Here is an 18539-nt window from a genome sequence, read left to right on the forward strand (position 1 = left end):
CCGGCGAAGCGGGCACGGGGTCCGGGCGAGGTGCGCGCGTGCGAGTGTGCACGCTCGTGTCATTTGAAATGCGGGGCTGACGGAGCTCTCGTGGCCCGGGGAAAGAGCTTTCTTACCAAATTACCCGCTCATCTGACTTGATAATTTGCAAAGATCCTTTCCTAAGGTGGGAGAGGGGAAGCGGAGACAAGGAAGGGCGGGGGGATAATTATAAAGCTTGAAACTAGCCAGGTGTACTTTATTGCAGAAATTAGAGGTAATTTTTACGTAATCATGGTTTGTCTGATATGCAGTCTGTAATTTAATAATTAATGTGATTCTGGTTGTTTTACATGTCGTCAAACTAGGGTAGAGCGTTTATTGGAAGAAGTAGAGAGCTGGGATTCCTGAAGAAAGGAAAGTATGTCTAATTTTTAGCTGGCTTGATAGGAAAGTTTTTATTAGCTCAGAGAAGGTCAGTAGGATCTATTTGTATTTCAGGCATGTTAGGAAAAGGAAACCTAAAAAGAGAGAAAGGATTGCCAGAGCGGGACCAAAAGGTCTGTGTCCTTTTTAGACATTTTAAATTCTCTCTGATCAGGCGAGAAATTGGATAGCGGATCTAAGCTGCAATTAATCTAATCTAGTGGGGGGAAAAAAGGATTTCTATGGTAAGAGTGCATGTAAAATGTTTCCTGTTCTACCCACTGTAGGACTTAACATCCATATTCTTTCTGGCACCTTATGCTACTCTGCAGTATTGAGGTTATTCCAGGCTTTGTGATCCATTTCCCTGGCAACTAACTTTCCCCTGCCATGCTAGATTCTTTTTCTAGCATGTTAAGTGTTATGAGTTAAGAGATTCTTGAGAAACTCTGCAATAGCCAATTATTTGAGCTGCAAGAACCAAAAAAAAGGGGGGGGGGAGAGCGGAGGAGGGGGGATGATAGAATCTGTTATGCAAATTGTCTTTTGAGTGAATATTAAGAGTGTTAACTTGCTTATACATGATCAGGTTCATCTTTTCAATATTCCTTTTTGGTAGTTTTCTCCTAGATATGAATCATGATTAGTAACATTTCCACGACATTTGTTTTAAGAGACCTCTCTCCTGTCCCCCATCGTAAAATAGATATCTGTTTTATCTATTTATAAAAATAGACACATAATACATGTTTGCACATGAGCTAGTGTGAAAGTTTTATGCGGTTTCTCCTCTAGAGGCTAGAGGGTCCAGGCTGAACTGAAGAATTCGCCTAATCGTGATTTTGAATTTATGGTCACCTACTACTTAAGTGACCATAATATAGCTAAGCTGATGAATTCTGTATGAATTTAAAGTGTTAATGACCTCAGAAAGATGCAGTTTCTTGTCAATTAAATTATGAATTATGAAAATTTAATTTATCTTTTTCATTTGGTGGATGAATGTGGCCTGTTCAAGCGATTTGCTCTGAACTGAGCCCTTGTGCCTCAGCCATGGAGTCTCTCCTAACGTGACTTCTACCTCACTTCTCTTCCAAATGTTAGTTATTTCCAAATGATAGCCTTTGGAATCAAACCCAAATTGTTCTCAGCGTTTGTCAGCTGTTGCTTAATTGAACTAAAGGAAGAAAAGAGGATTTGTAAATGATAGTTTTATTATTTGTTTCCAAAATAGCTATTGTGTGTCTCCATAGCCCTGAGAACACTATAGCATGCTTTTACATATCGTTGATAATTAACTCACATTAGATACTGTATCTGGGGGTAGAGGTGTGTGTGGGGGAATATGACAAGTTGAGAATGCCTGAAATCCGCCTAAGTTATAAGTTTTATTGCCGTATTCACACAGTTGAGAAGATAGCCACGCGGATTTATTGTTTTGGGGACTGGTTGTCATGTGTGGTATATTGCCATTTGGACTAAATTGCAGTCAGCTAGATATTGGCCTATTCCTAAAAGGAACTTAAAGCATAGGGGCTTTTCTGCTGTTGATTTTTCCAAAGCAGTAGAATATTTTCATTGGCGTTTTCCCACAAGAATATATTAGATAAGTTTGCAAGATGTAATATGTTTGAGTCCTCAAGGCAGATGAACAAATAGCTTTTGAGATGAATTATTACGCTTGATGGCCCCACGAGCTATCCACTGTTTAAAGAGCCCAGATCATTTAAGGCTCTGTAGTGGTGTAGAATTGCTGCAATATATGCTTAAAAGTTTTAGGGTTTTAAACATTCAGTTTCAAAACTATAAATGGAAATGGACATTTTAAATAATCGTGGCTATTAAAGTTTCATTGTCTTTGTGTTACTATAGAATATCATCTACAATATTAGCAACACAGCATAATGAAAACAGGCACTGATTTTTTTAAAATTTGATTTTAAACTGACGGTTTTTGATTAAGATGGGGGGGAGTGTTTCCTCCTTTGATTCGCCTTTTTAATGACCATATACATGCATTTAGGGTTTGTAAGTGGTCTTGAATTTTTAAACATAAACTAATAAATGATGTCTCAGAAATGAGAAATTACAGTTAGAAAGACTGACAAACACAGCTTAAAAAGCATTAGGTGTTAGAATAAGACACTGAGAAGAGTCTACCAATAAATTAAAAATAAATCTTAATTTTTTTTTACAGTTGGTAGGTCACCTTATTGAAAATGAGAAAACTTATGTTGATTGTAAATTCATCAGCTTAATGAACTAGCTTTTTGTTAAGTCCTTTCAAGTTAGGATAACTGGCAAAGTACCTATCAGTGTATAATTAAACTGAAAGGTGGTTCTAAGGACATCATTGTTAAAGCTGAAAAGGGCTTTAGAGACCATCTCGTCAGACCTCATTTTATAGATTAAGAAACTGTTAGAGGGGCAGTGTGACTAGGCCAAGAAGTAATTACTGCCTCCCCGCAAAATAAGGAAACGTGAGTTGTTGGTTGAGTGCCTGCCGTGCCCCAGGATAGTTGATTCACACTGTCTCTAATCTGCAGGGTGGACATTGCCCACGTTTTACAGATGAGGCTTAAAGAGGTGACCTGCTTGCCCCTGCCACATAGGCAGTAAATGGCAAAGCCGTGGTTTTCAAGTAAGCGAACACATGTGGGGTGGCGTGTCATATTCATGGGTTGATGCAGAGAACAACACTGAATTGAAGGATATAACATACCGTTTTATCAAAATCAAAACTGTGCCACGTGAGAATGAACATAAGAAATAAGTATGTCACCTGATCAGGATTGATGTATGTGAAGCATCATTTTATACTTTCTAATTTGATTCTAATTCGGTTATTCCATATATCTATTAACTAAGCAGAATACATTTTAATTAAAAATCTTTTTGGTTTACAAGGTTCCAGCAAGATGAAGATCAAAAGCAGTGGGGTTCTGTTTTTCTTCTCCATGGGCATTTAAAGTCTATTTAGAAAATACAGTTATAAATAATACGGAGATGACTGGCATTTATCACCTGATACCATGATGCTCATGAAAGGAAATTAAAATGAGAAAAGTCTACAGAAAAGGCTTTGCATATGGTTCTTTAAGGAAAATTTTTAAAGTATTTTTTTCAGTTGAGATTGCTCAGTTAACAGCACATATTATCAGTGGCTTTCCGAGACGAAGAATTCATCCCACATTGGCTTTTTAGAACACTGATGTTATCTTTGATCTGGGCAGAGGTATTATTTTAATTGTTAAATCTTGCTGTTTAATTGTAATTTGCTGGGTTGAGATAACTTTGGCATCTGTTGATGAGATGCAGTGAGCTGGGGAAACAAGACCCTTGAAAGACAAGATAAAAAGGTGATGGGATTTTTAGATATGAACCTAGTAATTAAGATTTCATGGGATCATTTAGAGTGTTTTCCACCTCTCAGTGTTGTTTTTTTTTTTCTCCCCTAACAGCTATAACAACACTATATTTGGCCTCTGGTAAAAGACTGCAATATCCTTTCCTTTTTTACAGAAATCCCCAAACTTCATTTCTCTTTACCCCTTCCTTGCTTTTATAACACTCGTTTACTTAGCATAAAAAGACAGGTTATGTTTGGCATGCAAAGTGATCTGATACAGTTGAGTGTAACACAACCAGTACCCAATATGACCCAGCTCTTGGGCAAAAAAATCAGGGTAGCGATCATTGTTGAGGCTTATATGTAGATTATAACAGGAATATGATGTCATTGTTGAATTTTTTGTAGAAACCAACAAAAATGAAAACTCTCATAAATGTTAAGCAATACTATAAGCATTCCGTATCTAATTTGCATTTAAATGGAAAATGTTATATTTTCAACATGATTCAAGGAGCAAAATTAATAAGTCATCAATGTTGTTTATGTTCAATGCTGCACTTTACCCAAACTTAATAGGTCCTTATTTCCACTTTAGAATATTACTGTTTGGGAGATTTTGTTTCTTCAGGGGAGGGTCACATTTTTGCTTTTTGTTTTCAGATTAGGCCATCACAAAGAGTTAGATGTTTGTCCGTGTAATGTTTGTTTTATAGAACCACAGAAGAGAGGGTTTGGAAACTACTAATGATTTCCAGTTCATTAGCACCTACAAGTTCTCATGCATCCTGTTTGTTTCCTCCACCAGGGAGGTGCCGAGTCATATAATGAAGCCAGTATCAGTGGTGTGCTACTTGTGTAGCAGTGCAGAAAATGTATTTTTATTTTTCCTTAAGAAGCATCTCTTGCTAAACCTAAGAGAAATGGAGCTGCACATTCCTGGGAAAAACCTATGTGGGAAACAAAAACTAATTAGAGCAGCAAATGTGATGCTCTCAGGTAATTGTAAAATAATTATTCCCCTTTAGCATCATCACCGTGTAATTGTTCCATCCAATATCCTCATGCTCTGAATCCAGATGTGAAGGGATGGAAACCACCTCCTCCTCCTGGGAATGTCTTTTTCATTTAGTGAGAGCTTTAGACTCCTCCTAAAGGACTTTTAAAAGAAAGGGGGAGACATTGAGGGAGATTTTGAACAGCTTCACTCTCCCCATTTGTTCTAAATCATGACAGAAAGTGATTACTCCAACTGTTTTTATAGAAATACAATTCCAGTTATGTGGCCGAAATGCCTTGTGAGCGTATTTGAGATTTACGCATTTGCCGTGCCAACCTGGAGTTTTATGAACGGTCTCTTTTATGAACTACAGATTGTATGTTATATTCAGATACTAAGAGTGATGGTTTAAAATCAGCTGATAATTTAAAATGTAATGCTAGTAAGTGTGTAATCCTGTGGCTTTCAAAATGATGTATGAGTACAAATTCAGATTTTGGTTACATTTTATTTACTCCATTTGAATGAATGCCTCAGAGCCAATTTAACCAGCAAATTATTAGACCCATTTTTTTCCTCCTAAAGATTTATGTAAATTAAGTTTAAGCTGTATTTAAACTATCAGGTCGGCTTTATTATTCTGTATTTTTCTATCAGGCTATGTGGCCTTTTACTTAAGGTGGGGTTTTAAATGAAGAAATCTGTGCTGAAGAGTTCTTCGTTTAAACAGTCTGCGTCTTCCAGATCCGCAGCCCACGAGTAAGCTAGGTAGTTGACCAATTTACCAGGATTCCTCTCATAGTAATAGTGCTTTAAAGGTAGGAGTTACATATAATATTTTGATTTTAAATCTCAATAATTAAAGAAGTCAGCCAGGCACGGTTGCTCACGCCTGTAATCCCAGCACTTTGGGAGGCCGAGGCAAGCGGATCACTTGAGGTCAGGAGTTCGAGACCAGCCTGGCCAACATGGCAAAACCTGTGTCTACTAAAAATACAAAAATTAGTTTGCTGTGGTTTCGCATGCCTGTAGTCCCACTTACTTGGGAGGCTGAGGGAGGAGAATCGCCTGAACCTGGGAGGTGGAGGTTGCAGTGAGCTGAGATCGCAGCATTACACTCCAGGGTGGGCGGCAGAGCAAGACTCCGTCGTCGTCTTCTAATAATAATAATGACGAAGAAGTTCCAGAAGTTTGTCTCTTCAGTGAGACTGTGTGGTGCTATCTGTCATAACCACAGAAATCCAGTCCCCCCAGCACCACAGCTGCTTTGTCACACTTACAAGCTCCAATAGGACTGAAGATTTCCTGCTTTCACAGATGAAGGTGGTGACTCACTACTCAGGGAGAATGAAATTCGGGTCAACTGATTTGTTTGACATCTTGACATAGCTTTTGGACAGCTTAAATTGTTTTTGGTGCCATAACAGTATACTCCTAAGTACTTCAATTTACATACTAAGTCTAAAATTCTGTGCTTTTATGCTGAAAGTCTTGATTTTATGCTTTTTCTAAAGTTCACAACTTGACTAGAACTCATTAAATTTTAAGGTGGTGTTTTGTATCCTTTTCCCCAAATCATGTCTTCTTTTCTCCTAGTAGCAGGAAAGTTGAATCTCATTTATTTGACACAAAGACCATCACGTCCTTCAGGCTAAAATAGTAAAATAATTTGTTACTTACTTGAATGTGGTCAGTAGGCCTAAAATATGTGTGGGCATATGTATATATATGTGACTATATATCTGGAAAGTCATCTTATTGGACATATGGTTAGGCTTTGTGTCCTCACCCAGATCTTATCTCGAATTGTAGTCACCATAATCCCCACGTGTCAAGGGAGAGAGCAGGTGAAGGTAATTGAATTACAGGGTTTCCCACGTGCTGTTCTCGTGGTAGTGAGTTCTCACAAGATCTGATGGTTTTATAAGGGGCGCTTCCCCCTTTGTTCAATGCTTTCCCTTCTTGCCACTTTGTGACGAAGGTGCCTTGCTTCACCTTACCTTTCTGCCATGACTGTAAGTTTCCTGAAGTCTCCCCGGCCATGCTGACCTGTGAGTCAATTAAACTATTTTCTTTATAAATTACCCAGTCTCAGGCAGTTCTTAATAGCAGTATGAAAATGGACTAATATAGCATAGTTCTTCGCTTTCTTAAGATATTTGCCATGAAATGGTCTTTGGTTACAAAAGTCATGATACTTGTGTATTTGGATTATTATCATTGTAACTGAAAGATTTTATGTTCAGAAAAGTTTCATATTGTGACCAGAGATGTACTGCCAATTAGTGATACTGCTAGAAAAAAGTCTCGGGACTGTATTTTGACTCTTCTGCCCAGAACTTTGGATTAACTCCCATGAAGGGTGAAGACAACCTCACTCTGGCAATCCTGCCGTGTTACTGGGTGAAAAGCTGAGACTCTTTCCCTTTTGAGGGCCTCTTGTCTCCTCACTGCTGAGTCCTTGGATGTGGGCACTTCTTCTCTTTCTCAGTGGCAATTGAGGTGTTGCTACTCCTGAGGTCTTTTCAGAGTGAGAGTAGGAAGAAAAACGGGCTCTTCACAGAGAAATCTGGACAGCTGGGCCTTTGCGGATGTTGTCTTATTGCACAGATACATACGGTCCTCCACGGACCACACCCCCTACCTCGTGCCTCTTGGCTGCTGCTGCCATTTTATATGATCCACGTCATGATCCCATGGCCGCCTGTTGCTGTTGTAAGGGGTCCTTGAAATTTTTATTGTCTAGTGGGAGTCCAGCACATAAAGTGAACACTTAAAAAAGGTGAACGTTACAGCAGATTCACAAGCCTGGAAGGGGGTAAATTAGTGTAAACCAACTTAAATAACCCCCTCTCCACGCACGCACACACACACACACTCACACACACACACACCCCCCAGGTGTTTTCTCTTTGGAACTCGGGGGAAGACATTGGATATCAAGTGAAACAGCATCGAAATCATTTGGTCCTTGAAAACTCTTAGGGGAATAATGGAAAGATGATACCCAAAAGCATGAAGACAGAAAGCATTTAGTAGAGGACTAATGTGGATTTACTTCGTTGTTTTGCTCTTCACTCCTGAGTCTCCGTACCCTGGCCTAGATTCAGTGTGGTCACAAACAGTACAGCTTTTTCCGAAGTTTTCTTGTTGCCTTTCTTATGTTTTCCTGATTTGTGTATATTTTTTTAAAAATCTCCTCTAATGCCCATTTTATTATCCTTTTCCTGAGTGGCTTCCTAAGTTTCAAGAGAAGGGGCCACATCCGTCCGGTACTTAGTTCTGAGGGTTGGAGCCTTGGGAGGAGAGCAGTATCCAAATACCTAGCTCATCACTTGTAAATTCCACTGGACCACTGGAGCAGCTGCTTGTTTCTGCGCATTGAACTGTATTTTGACTTCCTACATTATAGGAGGAGTGTTGAGTTTTCGGGTTGAGCATAAGGGTGGCGTGTTTCGGAATGATTAACTTTATGAATGTCTTTGTCTGGACCAGCTATATTTGGCTATGCTGCAGCTGTGTTTGCCTTCTCAAAATTGTCACCAGGAGGCCTCCAACTGCAATTACTCACTTCAGTCCATGCTGGTAACATCTTTGCTCGTGACTCCCATTGTCCAGCCAGCCATCTTTTCTTGGTGTCAGGATTGAGAGAGAACGCAGGAATGGTTTGAGAAGCCCGGATGCTGCTGAATGCTGCTGGCAGCTCTGTCTCAAAGCAGTTTCTTAATATTAAGCCGTCCTTACATTGCCTCCTCATGCATTTGGGATTCTTCCTTCTTTTCACCACAAGCTCGTGTTTTCCTGTCTCCCTGTTCCCCCTTTTCTTTTACGCTTTGATGTCCAAAAGCTGCCGCCAGCATCAAATGGACGGTGTTTCTTCCTCTTCTGGGTAGCTAGAGCACTTGGGAATGTGTTTTTACTTCTGGTGTCTTAGAGTCCTCTTACATAAGGGCCTCCTTCCTGTGTTGGAGAGGAGACTGAAAGGCAAGCACTTTTTTTTCTTCCCCTTGGTTGAGTACTTGTTGCAGAATTTACCTTTCTCTGGGGAGGAATTGAGGAAGTACTTTTTCTTACTACAAAGACCATTTGAATTCCATTGGCTATGAGTGGCTTTTAATTTTTCATGGAAGTAACTTCCTCTTGGATTGTTCGACTTGCCCTGTATGTCGTAGAATGGAACCGCTGGGGACATGGCATCAGGGCCTTTCCCAGCACCAGAGTGGAAGGGTGTCCTTCAAGGCTAGGCGTCCTTTGCCACCGTCTTGTGAGAATGCCTGGCCTGCCTTCTAATCTGTTCCATGCCTACTTCAAGTCTCAGTTGACTTGTCAAGATTCCTCGTCTAGAAAATAAGGACAATAAAATATGCTGCTTACCTGTCCCACAGTATTACTGTCAGACTAATGTTGGGAAAGAAATGACAACCTAAATATTTTATAGCTTCCTGGCACTTTAAAACTGGGCACAAGTTCCCCTGCATTTCCCAGGAGAATCAACTCTAATGGAACTTCATTACAACCGAAGAGTGAATGTTTTCTTCTTCAGAACTTTCGTGCTTTTAAGTCTCAGGCAAAGACCCATAAAGCATTATTGCTCCCAAGTGAACTTTCAGAAAACGCACAGTCCCCAGGACAACATCATGAAGACTGATTTTTTTCTTCCCCTCGCCTTTCTGCATGATGATTGAGAAGTAGAATGAAGTTCATGTTCTCTCCGTGAACTAGTGGTCAGACCTTTCCATTCTGGAATGGGGTGAAGCAAAGGCAATGTCTCCACGTGATCCTTCTGAAAAGCCCTTCTCTACACCAGCTGAAATAGATTTTGATTTTCTTATGGAAAGAGAATCAGCCACACAATTTGAAGGCTGGTTCTGACATAATGGGAATCACAACCCTTGCAGAAACCCAGCCATTAAGGAAATGATTTTTTCCTTTTTTTTTTTTTTTTTTTTTTTTTTTTTTTTTTTGAGATGGAGTTTCGCATTGTCACCCAGGCTGGAGTGCAGTGGCTCGATCTCAGCTCACTGCAACCTCTGCCTCCCAGGTTCAAGCGATTCTCTTGCCTCAGCCTCCCAAGTAGCTGGGATTACAGGTGCCTGCCACCATGCCTGGCTAATTTTTTCTATTTTTAGTAAAGACGGGTTTTCACCATGTTGGCCAGGTTGGTCTCAAACTCCTGACCTCGTGATCCGCCTGCCTTGGCCTCCCAAAGTGCTGGGATTACAGGTGTGAGCCACCGTACCTGGCCTTTTTTTTTTTTTTTTTTTTGAGATGGAATCTTTCTCTATTGCCCAGGCTAGAGTGCAGTGATACAATCTTGGCTCACTGCAACCTCCGCCTCCTGGGTTCAAGTGATTCTCCTGCCTCAGTCTTTGGAGTAGCTGAGATTACAGGCCCCCAACTGGCTAATTGTTCTGAACTTTTAGTAGTGACGGGGTTTCACCATATTGGCCAAGCTAGTCTCGAACTCCTGACCTCACGTGATGAGTCCACCTTGGCCTTCCAAAGTGTTGGGATTATAGGCGTGAGCCACTGCGCCTGGCCAAGGACACGATTTTGATGATATGAATAGGGAGCAGGGAGGACTGTAGATCCTGCAGCCTTGGGTGGCCTCATTAAGTGCTCAGGTCGCAGAATGCCTGGAGGATACCGATGGAGAGAGTCCTTGGGGAAATGACCTAGACAAGGAATTGGTGATTTTTTGCCTTTGGTGGTGGTATAGGGTTAAGACAAGGGGTTTGGTGTGTGGGTTATCTGCAGCATCTATGTGGTATCCAGCTGCAGGGTGTGTCCTAGTTATTTTGGTGGTTAACAAACAGGCACTTCTTTCTTCTGATGTCCATGATAGGGTCTTTGGAGTGCTAAGAGATAAGAGCCTCCACAGAATGTAACAGTTTGCTCCCAGTGCTGCAATGACTTGATGCCCTAGATCAGACAGCACAGATTCTGTTTGGAAGCCTAAAGCCTCGGTGTGTGAAGCCATTGTTGAGGAATATCTTCCATGACGGGCCAGGGGAATATTTGGCACCTGCTGTAGCTGAGAGTGTGATATTGACTGTGGAGAAATTCTCCAGGCTGTGAATGTGACCTCCAAAATGCAGACTCTTGCCTCTCGTCACACAGCACTTTGCATTAGGGTGAACCAGGGGACTTCGCTGGAGGCAGGGGGGCCTTTGGTAATATCAAAGATGACTGTTGTTGCTGAGATTGTTGGGAAGGGAAACGTAGGTCTGTAGGTGAAAGCTGGCAAAATCTTTGGAGAAGGGGGCCAGCCACACAGATACTACAAATGTTTCTGTACAAATTAATTGGCGCTTTGGAATTAGCACTTTTTCTCTTATGAATGTCAAAGAAGTCTGATTAACTTTATAGGCAGACTTTCCGTTGGGCCAACGGTTTTAAATCTGCCTGTTGTAAAAAGTGACCAAGATTGGACTTTTGCCACCTCAGAAGCCACGTGATTGGCCACACTTACATCTTGCCCCTCTCTCAGTCTCGTTTTTCAGGTCTCCTAAGGACGTGCTACTTTTGATCCAGATTCGTTTCCAGATCCCTGCTCAAGTAATAATCGTGCAGACCCCAGAAGCCAGAAAATGTTTTCTAATGTCAACCAAACTAATTCCTTGCCAATCATATGCTACTTTTTGGTGTGTGTTTCTTTTAATTCTGATTACTGACACTTTAAGGGATGCTGCCTTCCTGTGGTTACATTTTCTGAACTATTTTATGAGATTAGTTGTTCTTGATTTAGGATATACCATGGGCCAGCCATCAGGCTAAGGAGTTTATATTTTATCAATCCTCAGAAAAATTTTCTGTAATTTGTGTCATTTCCATCTCACAAATGAGGATATTGAGGTTCTGAAAGGTGGTGGTACTGAAAACCCCAAAATGCACCTCTGTTCCTCGTTTCCAAAGCCTGAGGTTGCACCTCTGTTCCTCCTTTCCAAAGCTTGAGGTTGCAGCTCTGTTTCTCGTTTCCATAGCCTGAGGTTGCAGCTCTGTTTCTTGTTTCTGAAGCCTGAGGTTGCACCTCTGTTTCTCGTTTCCGAAGCCTGAGGTTGCCTGCAAGTCTCTTGAGGATTTTTTGATGTAAACAGGTTGAGGTTCTAGATAGGTGGGCACATGGACTGCTGAATATGTGGGTTTTGAGTGTGAAATACAGGTTCTTAGCTATGACCCAACAATCTTCTGCTTTTTATGTGCTCTTCCACATAAACTGCTTTTTCTTGATTGTATTTTATAGAGCAATTTCTGAGGCTGGAAGGCAAGAGCATTGTAAGAGACGTGTCAGTGGATGGGGACACCCAACCCGTGTCAAGATCTCTTAATGCCTGAGGCAGATCCTCACTTACTGCCGAGATAAGGAAGCAATTAACATTGAATGCTAAGATGGACACTTATTCTTCATTTATAATAATGGTATATTTTATGAAGAGGTTTCTTTGGAGGATTTCATTAGACACCTGGCATTTTCCCCCATTAACTTCCGACTTTAAAATTTTTGCATATGACTTAGATGAATGTTTGGCCTTCTCAGGTGGCGCTATGCCTTCTTGTGAATTAGAAAATGGTTCTCAGGTGGCATTATGTCACCACAGCCCACCTCAGTTGATGAACTTATGCAGTATCCTTTCTACAGTAACATCCGTTTTTACCCCCTCCTTCTTAAGTGGGCCTCATAAGTAGGCAATAGAATAAATGAGCCTCTATGCAAGATAATGATGGAGTTTCAATGATGGACAGCTGTGGCCAGCGGACATGTGGTACCTGGTCCATTTCAAGGATCATTACACGTTCAGCTACTCCACAGCTTTGTGTTCAAGTGCATAAACATTTGATGGGATTCTGTGTTTTCAGCAAATCATAAATTTCTGTCTACTTCCAGACACCCAATGTAAAGGAAGGGATAATAGAAAAGTTAGAGTAGAATTCATGCATGGGTTGGTCTAACCCACAAACCATTTCAGACCGAACATTAGCTTGTCAAAATGCCTTTACTCTTGGCAGGACACAAGCGCCATAACCTAAGAGGATGTGATTTGAGTGGAGTTTTCATGCCCTGTGTGCTTATTGTATTCTTGCTACTGATGCAAACATTATCTATAATTACATTTTCAAGTGACTGAAAATTGCAGGCTTTGTGGAACAAAAATACAGCCAAAGAATGGAATGTATATCCACTCCACCCTCATTATAAGGCTTTCAGAAATCAGACTATAAGGCTCAATACTGTGGCTCTCAACTACATGATACTAACTCCATTCTCGGATGTTTGAACACTTTGTCAAAATGCTGGGTTTCCAATGATGATCATATAATTTGAGGAAAATGCTATTACTCTTTTAGCGCTTCATTTGCTCCATTGTTGACTCAATCACAGTGGCACCTCCTCACACAAGTCCTCTATTTCTACCCTGTGAAACAAACACAATTAGATTTAGATCGAAGCATTATGATAGGCAAAGTTGAGAAAGTTGGTTGAACAAGGTGCATGCCTTCTTGGGGCAAGTATGATTGCATCCCTGGGACATTATGTGTATCATCTTTACATCCCCCAACTCCACATAGGGCTCATCCAAAAAAAAAAAAAAATGCTTCTGGGGGCACCCACTACATCATGGGCTCTTTCTTTGTCCTTAGAACCTGGCTGTGGTACCAGAAAACCATCCTGGTCAGTTTTACTCTGTAGACACAAGGTGAGACCCAATTTCTAATTTCAGCAAGAGCTTAAAACCCTTGAAATTTTTAAAGAGGATCTAGCTGGATGGGATGGCTCAGTGCCTTTAATCCCAGCTACTCAGGAGGCTGAGGTGGGGGGATTGCTTGAGGCCAGGAGTTTGAGGCCAGCCTGTCCCTAAAAAAATAAATAAAAAAGAATTTGACATGTAATAGCTTAGTATTTTGTTCATTGTTGAGTCGCATATAAAATCTAGGGAACTGTTTAATGAAATAGATGTTCCTTGGTTTTGGGTGGAAAACTAATGAGAGAAAGAATTTATGATGGCATCGTTGTTTTGTTTTTAAGGCATGAAATGTATAATCTACGTGGTATCTCACAATGTTATAGCTCACTTTCCAGGCCCCAGTAGAGTCCAAACTCTTGGAAAATTTAAAGAAAAATTATTGTGATGGCTTTATCCAAAATAGAAGCAGAATAAATAATTGATGAAGGTTGCTGTGAAAACCTGTAGACCATTCCTGATTCTCTAGTGTCTGTGTCTGACAGGACAGTATGTCACCAAAGAAATGTTTATTGGGTCATAATTAAATTGTGAACAGTTAATGTATATACAGTGAATTAGATATTCCCCAATATGTATGTTTTGTGTTACCTTTTCTAACATAAATGATAAACTCAAATATATGTTGAGTTTTGGACAGATTATTTTGTACTGTAATATGAAGGTTACCAATTAGGTATCGTTAACATTCTTGGAGTTAAAATAGCTTTGGGGTCCAAGTGAAAAGCTTCCTGAGTAATACAGTGCATGGACAAGGGTTTTTTCATTGTTTATGTCAATGATTGTTACAGCTTTTGAAGCAAAACCTCTACATTGAAAATTCAGAGGCATAGACATTCCTCATCAAATAATATCACTGTCTAATGGTGAGGTGTGAGGGCAACTCAATTTGTACATTTCATTAATTCTTTCTGTGAATCACAAATGCTGTCTCAATGTTCAGGGCATTTTTTTTTTAAGAGTTTTGCTCTTGTTGCCCAGGCTGGAGTGCAGTGGGCAACCTCCACTTCCCAGGTTCAAGCGATTCTCCTGCCTCAGCCTCCCAAGTAGCTGGGATTACAGGCATGTACCACCACACCTGGCTACTTTTGTGTTCTTAGTAGAGTTGGAGTTTCTCCATGTTGGTCAGGCTGATCTCGACCTCCTGACCTCAGGTGATCTGCCCCCTTCAGCCTCCCAAAGTGCTGGGATTACAGGCGTGAGTCACCACGCCCAGCCTCAGTACTTAGTTGATGGGTTATTTGTTGATGCATCTGACTAACTGCCTGGGCTTTTGATAGCATAGATTCTTCGCCAATCAGCAAAACTTATTTTAAGAAAGGTAATTAGCCTAGAACCAAAGTAAATTTAGCTTTTAAAGTTATCTAATTCTCAGGGTTTCTTGTGAGCCCCTACAGTAGCATATTGATTCCACTGTGGTGGTGTTAATACAATGTAAGTCAGAAAATACATTGCATTTGTACAGTCTGTACAGCAGATCGAGTAGTTAATAACTTGAAATTAAGTTGTACAGCTGAGGAACTGAGGACGTATGAGTCACAAGCGACCCATTATTGTTGGACTGAACTGATGAGTTGTTTTGTTGTCACTTGGAAACAACCTCAACATTTCTGTACCATCTATCTGTTCCCTTTTTCTAAGTCTGAAATGTCTGCCAGTGAACAAGAGTTGCAGTTTTGCATTGTTAACACAAATATTTAGTCTCTAAGTCTCATATAATGTGCTAGGTGGCTGCCGGCGTAAGTTCTAGGTGTCACAAAAATTTTATGAAATATAACAATAGTTCTTAGATTACAAGCTTAAATATTTGATGACTCTGGGCTTTTGTCCTGTTAACTTTGCCTGTATTTTCTTGAAGGAAACACAAGTTTAAAATGAAGAAAGAGCTGTAGTTTTGTGTTGTTTTGGGGCTATGTTGGATTAATAAAGGAATTTCTTGTTGAGATACAAGAAATTAGTGTAACATCCTAAGACCTTCATTCCTTATTCTGTAGATCAGGTGAGGTAAATATTATAATAGGGCCTCATCTTTATTTTTTATTTTTTTGCTGCGTCTAGATCCCTCCTAGATGCATTAAAAATATTTCAAGTGTTCTTTATTACTAAGAACACTGGAAGAAACCGTTGATTGGTGGAAATGTGCATATACTTTAGTACTATTAGGGCTTCTGTGATCTTGGCCATTTGGACTGTAGCATCCAGTTAGCTTGTGATGGAGGAAAATCAGCATTAATCAAAACTGGCAATGTGGCAATTCTTTCCCATTCAAAAAAGCTGCAGTGGTGGTGGGGCATTGCTCCATTAGGTCAGACTGAATCTGGTATGATCCATGGAATTAATTGTGTAAGCAGTGGCATCTAGATTTTTATCGAGCCTATCCTTTTGCTCCCTAAACTTCTGTAGCAGAGCTCTGTAGTTTACCCTGGATTGGGAATCTTGAGAAAAAGTAGATGAGGATCAGTGAAATTAAGAGGATGGGATTGCAGCCACTTAATTGACATTCTAGATCCAACCTGAGGCTCTGTTTTGTGCCCTTGGTACTCAAGAGGGTGCTGACCTGGTTTGCTGGGATACTCCCAGCTTCCATCTGTTGTGCTAGCATCATCATTAATAGTATCCTCCTTTGAATTAAAAGTGTCCAAGTTTGGATAATAAATTATGGGGTCCCGTTTCTCTTGTCTGGTCCTTATCACTGCCTTTCTTAAATACAAATGTGTGGCAATGTTTAAAAGTCTCTGCATAGGATTAACCCAAACTTTTCCACCGAAATGGTTAAGACTTTAAAACCTTAAGGGAAAAAAAAGTCTAACCTCTCTTTCTCCAAGCCATCTTCTTACCTAAATCCTTTTACATAGAAAAGGTATTTAAAATTTAATACAAGTTTATTTGGTGCTTTTAATGCAGTAGCGGCCTACTGGGAGATGCCTGTCTACACCCTTCCCTGGTGCCTGGGTTTAATGTGGAGGACCCTGAGATGAGGCATTTGGGGAAACCTTCCCATTCAGTGCTGTTAATAACTTTTCCCCATTCTAGAAAGCTGGGAGAGGCAGCTCAGATGCTTCAGATGACTCAGCCGAAGCGTGACCACAGCCAGAAAATGATCTGATGATACTGCCTTTGTTTGTTCTCACACTGCCCTTTGTGAAAGAGTCACGGGAGAGCTCAGCCCAGATTTAATGGCCCCAGGGTGCCCAGGTATATTTTTGAATTTTAATCTGAGATACTTTTTCACTCTGTAAGGCTAATTGCTCTTTCTCCTACAGTGCTGGAAGTTCAGAGGATTTTTGAATTATGTGTGTTTGAAATTGGTTTCCTGATTTTTACATTTATACCCAGCTGTTTGTTATTCCGTTCAGCCATCAGCCTCTGAGTCTCAATGGACCATGTAATGTGCAGCTGTAGCCAGATGTAATGCTTCCTCTCCCTAAATGTTTCTGTTAGAAGCTTAGAGAGGCAGGCTAAAGACTGCTGATAACCGTTTTGCCTGCATTAATATACCCTCTGGAGCTACACAAATTCTGCCTGGCAATTTTATTTCATGACCAACAAGCAAAGCAATGTTTGTGATCTCCATCCCTGGTAGTAATGTTGACACTGTATATATCAAGTAAGTATATCTGCACTGATATGAGAGGTACTTGTACAGCTAATTCAGACTGCAGGAAGCTGTCTGATCTGCATGCATAAATACTCTGAAAGCCAGGTTGTACTTAAACATCAACCAGGATTCAAGTCAGACCTTTGCCAAGATTAAAACAGGTCCATAAACTGACTCTTGAATAGAGAATTTCTTAGGAAAGATAACTTTAGGATCATTTCTTTTCAGCTTATAGACAAACCTTTTTCCTAATTTGCATTTATTATTCAAATCTGTGTTTCCTTTTGTATTTGTATGATTTAACTTTGTTTAGCGGCTACAGCTACTGAATTTAATTACTTTGCTTCGAGGCTTTAAATTGAGGGCAGCTTCTATTAATCGTTAATTACTTTCTTCAGCCATTTACTCAGTAAAGGTACAGTTACTAATGGAGGGTATGTTCTATACGATGGCAACAGGCTCCTTCAGTCTCAATATTTACCTTTCTATGGGGACCGATTACTTCTCTAATCTTATCTTTTGCTGAACATAAAAGTAGACATTTCATTGACATACTGGGCATTCCTATGAGCCAATGTTGTTACAGATCCTAGATAAATAAATGGGAATCATACTTGGCTCTGGGTTGCCACCTGGTGGTGTCTTGATCTCTTTGAGCCTCCTCAGACCAGTCCCCTATGGGAAGATGATATCCCTGGATCTACTGTTCGATTGCTAGTTTTACTCTGAGAGCCCGCTGAAGGTTTATAGACAGCCTTGTTCCTCATGTGTGACTGGGGGAGGAAGCATCAGTATGGCCTGGTGTTGGTTGTTTTTTTAATGTCATTAAAGTATGTATTCCATGCCTTTGATGTATCTGGCAATTTGTCTCCTTAAAATTCCTCTGTTGGCCTGCGTGACATGTGATGTTTTTTCTGATTATCCTTCATTACCCCTCCATGCCTCCTTTCTTCCAGCCTCCTGACTGTGGGCGCCTTGCCCTTCTCACTCTTTTGCTCTCACCTTGTCCTTCTCATCCTTTCCTTTTTAGAAAGTTTCTATCTTCACCCACTGTACTAGTCCGTCCTCACACTGCTAAGAAAGACGTACCCAAGACTGAGTAATTTATAAGGGAAAGAGGTTTAATGGACTCACAGTTCCACATGGCTGGGGAGACCTCAATCATGGTGGAAGACGAAGGAGGAGCAAAGGGCCATCTTACATGGTGCAAGTAAGATAGCATGTGCAGGGGAGCCCTCTTTTATAAAACCATCAGATCTTGTGAGACTTACTGTCGTAAGAACAGCGTGGGGAAAACCCACCCCCACGATTCAATTACCTCCCACCGGGTCCCTCCCATGAGATGCGGGAGTCATTACAATTCAAGGTGAGATTTGTGTGGGGACACAGCAAAGCCACATCGACCACCGTATCTCAGCTGATTGGGGTGGAGGTAGGGGGAAGCTG

General features: G+C 40.6%; 1 protein-coding gene and 1 pseudogene across 16 annotated transcripts in view; both read left to right on the plus strand.

The window, feature by feature from the left end:
• Positions 1 to 18539, plus strand: part of CELF2 (CUGBP Elav-like family member 2) — an 866203-nt gene that overhangs the window by 549577 nt on the left and 298087 nt on the right. The window lies entirely within an intron of this gene.
• The window catches only part of LOC126962001 (uncharacterized), a 53032-nt pseudogene continuing 34493 nt past the window's right edge, over positions 1 to 18539 (plus strand). The window contains exon 1 of the transcript XR_007728558.1: positions 1 to 18539. This exon is cut by the window's right edge and continues 34493 nt beyond it. The product of XR_007728558.1 is annotated as an uncharacterized LOC126962001 (transcript).

This window comes from Macaca thibetana, chromosome 9 (genome assembly GCF_024542745.1).
Source record: "Macaca thibetana thibetana isolate TM-01 chromosome 9, ASM2454274v1, whole genome shotgun sequence".
NCBI classification, from domain to species: domain Eukaryota; kingdom Metazoa; phylum Chordata; class Mammalia; order Primates; family Cercopithecidae; genus Macaca; species Macaca thibetana.